The sequence below is a fragment of the Pseudophryne corroboree genome, chromosome 1, assembly GCF_028390025.1.
Source record: "Pseudophryne corroboree isolate aPseCor3 chromosome 1, aPseCor3.hap2, whole genome shotgun sequence".
Lineage (NCBI taxonomy): Eukaryota > Metazoa > Chordata > Amphibia > Anura > Myobatrachidae > Pseudophryne > Pseudophryne corroboree.
The window spans coordinates 404,146,738-404,151,634 of record NC_086444.1 but is presented as its reverse complement, the minus strand read 5'-3'; the positions used below and the strand labels follow the sequence as shown (position 1 = coordinate 404,151,634).

At 38.4% G+C, this 4,897-nt stretch overlaps 1 pseudogene; it reads right to left on the bottom strand.

The window, feature by feature from the left end:
* Nucleotides 1-2,415: 2,415 nt before the first annotated feature.
* Nucleotides 2,416-2,534, bottom strand: LOC134939246 (5S ribosomal RNA; annotated as a pseudogene).
* Nucleotides 2,535-4,897: the final 2,363 nt, after the last annotated feature.

Genomic DNA, 4,897 nt, shown 5'->3' with positions numbered 1-4,897 from the left:
AGTTTCCCTAATGAGCAGTTTTTCTACCAAGTGTATCTTATCCTCTAATTCATTAGGTAACACTTCAATTGGACATTCAGATGAATTTGTATTAACTTCACTCTCATTAAAAATTCGAGCACACCCTTGAGATCTCTTGGTAATGCATTCACTATTTCTAAACCTAGTTTGATCCATTTTAGGATTTTTACTCAAATCAACCGCTGCTTAATCCCTGTTTGGAATTCACACACTTACATATAACAGATATAGACAGGGGTGAGCGCTGGTTATACTTTGAGATAGCAATGAACAATAAAAAATCACAAATGTGTTTGTAAAATCAAGTGCATAAAATTAAATGCTTGGAAAGTCACTAGATCCTCCTTCAAATTTTCACGGACCGCTGCTCCCCTTTAATCAATCCGATTCCCACGGATGTAATGTATCTGTTAAAAAAGCATATATGGGGGGCGCTCCATAGTGCATAAAAGTATTTAATAAAAATAGACAGACGTACAGAATAAGATTAAACTCGTACCGCAAGGTAACCAGTGTGGGCTGGTTACCACATGATTTTACAATAATCTCCCGACAAAGGCTGGAACCAGAAGTCACTTAGTCCGTATTGGAATCCTCACCCCGCCGTTAGCTGCTGCCTTTTGAGGGCCGCGAGTAGGAACACATCAGCCGTGGACTTCAGGATTCAACAGCCCCAGCGAGTACATGCGTCAGTAAGCTCCGCCTTAACGCGTTTCGTCATCGACTTCGTCAGAAGGCTGGAGTGTCTGACGCTGTGATCAACTTTTATAGATCAAGCCCGTGAAGTTATACATAGTTGTACATAATTACAATTCATTTGTACCTAATAAACGGCATTGGACGCCTTAATCAGATCTAATCCATATTAATTTATTAAATATTGATCAATAGAAGATTTTTATCAATAGAAGATTTTTGTAGAGTGTCACTTACACTCCGATGGTATCTCCAAGGTGGTATATAAATATATATATATATATATATATTTATTTATTTATACAGTTGTGCTCATAAGTTTACATACCCTAGCAGAATTTGTGCTTTTCTGGCCATTTGTCAGAGAATATGAATGATAACTCACAAACTTATCTTTCACTCATGGTTAGTGGTTGGGTGAAGCCATTTATTGTCAAACAACTGTGTTTACTCTTTTTAAATCATAATGACAACAGAAACTACCCAAATGACCCTGATCAAAAGTTTACATACCCCAGTTCTTAATACCGTGTATTGCCCCCTTTAACATCAATGACAGCTTGAAGTCTTTTGTGGTAGTTGTGGATGAGGCTCTTTATTTTCTCAGATGGTAAAGCTGCCCATTCTTCTTGGCAAAAAGCCTCCAGTTCCTGTAAATTCTTGGGCTGTCTTGCATGAACTGCACGTTTGAGATCTCCCCAGAGTGGCTCAATGATATTGAGGTCAGGAGACTGAAATGGCCACTCCAGAACCTTCACTTTATTCTGCTGTAGCCAATGACAGGTCAACTTGGCCTTGTGTTTTGGATCATAGTCATGTGGGAACGTCCAAGTTCATCCCATGCGCAGCTTCCTGGCTGATGAGTGCAAATTTTCCTCCAGTATTTTCTGATAACATGCTGCATTCATCTTGCCATCAATTTTGACCAAGTTTCCAGTGCCTTTGTAGCTCACACATCCCCAAAACATCAGCGATCCAACTCTGTGTTTCACAGTAGGAATGGTGTACCTTTCATCATAGGCCTTGTTGACTCCTCTCCAAGTGTAACGTTTATGGTTGTGGCCAAAAAGTTACATTTTTGTCTCATCACTCCAAATGACTTTGTTCCAGAAGTTTTCAGGCTTGTCTCTGTGCTGTTTGGAGTATTCATGAAAAGGGTTGGGTTGGGAATACCGCACAGGATTAAATGGATTATAAGGAATAATAATAAATAAAATGTTGTCTCCGAGAAAAGCTGACAGGTTAGACAGTAGTCTAAAATTTATCACCTTCTGCCAGTGAGAATAAATATCTATGGGTAGAAAAAATGGTGATTGTCAGCGGTGCTCCCAAAGGTCCAAACGTATTTGAAAATAGAAAGAGAAAGCTAGAAAAAAGTGACCTTGGTTGGGAGCACTCACTCCCGGAGAGTAGCTTGAAATTGTTGATATATGTATGAGTGGTGATGTAACAATGAGATAATTAAAACGTAACTTTTAATAGTGTGTATATATAAAAAACTAGGTACACCAATTGAAATTACAAGAAAAAAGAAAAAATACACAAATAATGAATGAATCGCTCTAAACTTTATAAGCCACACATAAAGCTAAGTCTGCGAACATATTGATGGATTACTACTGTGGTAATTTGGTGTCTGGCAAGCATATTCCCATCCTCCCGTGGAGTCAGCACAAACCCCAATTGAGTTCCATCAGTAACCTACAACACCTGGTATTCCTAAGTGGTCTCCCACTGAAGTACTGACCAGGCCCAACACTGTATTGCCTCCAAGATCAAACGGGGTTGGGCATATCCAGTGTGGTATGGTAGTAGGTTACGTATGGAAAAGAGCAGCGAGTGCAGCTGTTGTGTGACAGAATGAGGGATGTTTATTATTGTGCCAGTTTTATTGAATGCATTTATCTAACCTGTTTAGGATATTTAGTTGACCGTCATTGCACCGATTGGCAGCCCAAACACATGGGTATGCGGAGGTTAAATCATATGGTCAACAGGAGTTAGTGACAACAAGCCTCTGTTTTTCCTGTGCATAGCATGAGGCAGAACAAGGAAAATAGCCTATTACAATTTAAGGCATGTGTAACAAACAAACACAAAATCTGAAGAGAAGATGTCTGTTATTGCAGACTGGATCTACCTGTCAAAAAAGCATTGGTTGGATAATACTTTCTGATACATCAACATTAATAAAGATATTGTCCATGCTAGATGTCAGGTGTGGTGTTAGTTTGTGTCAGAGGAAGAAACAAAGAAGACTAGCTACAATAACAAAAAAATGAATGATTGAGTGTGTTTTTATAACATCCAATGTCCCAGATACAATTGTAACCACCTTTTTAGTATATATCAAAAGAAAGGGGGAAGGGACAAAGAATACTTGCTGCAATAGTAAACAGTCAAATACTGGCAGCCAGTACATCAGATACAATTGTTGCCATAAATTTTGCATAGACTGATACTAAGAAGCCAGGTGCAAATTAAAGAAAAAAACAACACACAGCGCTGCAACTTCAAGTGCCCTGCAGTATACTATAGGTATGTTCTCAATTTATACATTTTTTTTTTTTTTTTAAATACAATTTTTTATTGTTCAAAGATAATGAAGTAAACAATCAAAAGATGCACCGTCAATTACATACAAAGCAGAACAGAGACTTTTAACAAGAAAAACGGTTCCAAGTACTGCGTAATATTTTGATGAGAAACAACGACAGATGCAGTGCAGACTGAACTACAAATTGAGGATCCAGTAATGATTGTCCGAGCAAAACTAGGACGATTACATATAATAAGAAATAATTTTGAAAGGATGAAAGAAAAGGAAAAATTAAGAAAAAAGAAGAAAACAATGAATGGAAGGGGGAGGGAGGGAGGAGGGGAGGGGAGGGGGGGGGGTCCGATCTCTATTGTCAGGAGAGGTTTGAAGTGGTTTGTAATCACCTAAACAGTGTTGGTTAGTGGACCAATGTTGAGTGGGATTAGGAGTTTGCAATAATACGTAAATGATGCCAGTCTGTATTTTCGTATACTTTCATAATTCTGTCTCGGGTAGACGGGTCTAAAGAATGTATGAATGGGGACCATTTAGCATAAAATCGGTCCACATGTTTATCCATATCGGGAAAGGTACTGTTTCTGTCAAAATAAAGTAGCTGAAGGAGTTTCAACTTCAATTCTTGCAGGGAGGGAGAGGAGGAGGAGATCCAGTGAGTAAGAATGATTTTCTTTGCAAGTGTTACAATGGTAGCTAGCAACGGAATAAAGGGGGATATATCACTGTTAGGGAGCCAATTTTTAAAATTTGCACATAGACAGGCTAAAGGGTCAGGGAATACATGAGTGGAAAATAAAGAGTTTAGGTAAGCAATTACTTTATTCCAGTAGCGTTTTATTTTCCCACAGTCCCAAAAACAGTGGAAAAAATTAGCGTGATAGTAATGGCATTTAAGACAGGAGCCTGATGTATCTGGGATCATATGACTTCTTTGAGCGGGGGATATGTAAGCTCTATGCATTGTTTTCCAATGGACTTCCTGTAAGTAGGAGGATTTCAGGTATTTCATGATTTTAGAGCTGTGTTTAGTGAGAATCGAAGAGGAATCAATGTCATGGATATCGTTTTGCCAAGTTAGTGTCAGTGATTGCCATGATTTTGTGTTGGAGGACGGTAACAATAGAGTATAAATAAATTTAATACGGTAGGGGGAAGAATTTAATAGGCGTAACAGTGAATTAATGGGATCAATTGAGTTTAGGTATCTAGTTTTTAGATCCAGAGAAAAGACGTAGTGCCGCGATTGTAAGTACATGAAGAAGTTAGAGGTGTGTAGAGAAAACTGTGTTTGAAGAGTAGAGAAAGCCAGTATTTGACCTCCTGGATCAAAAACCTGTGAGGTAAGTGAAAGGCCTTTATCTCTCCAAGTGTGGAAAATTGGGTTGGATAGCGAAGGATGAAATGATGGATTACCCCAAAGTGTATTATAAGGAGAAGAAGACGGGTTTCTTGTTAATTTTTTATTAATGGTGGTGCAAGACGAATAAGTGTCTTGAAACATAATATGGTGCAAAATATTAGAGGGTATTTCGGATTTTTTGGAGTGAAGAAGGGCACTTGGAGAGTATGGACTGAAAAGAGCGGAGTCTAAAGAAGTTGAAGTGTAAGTAGAATTAGCAAGAA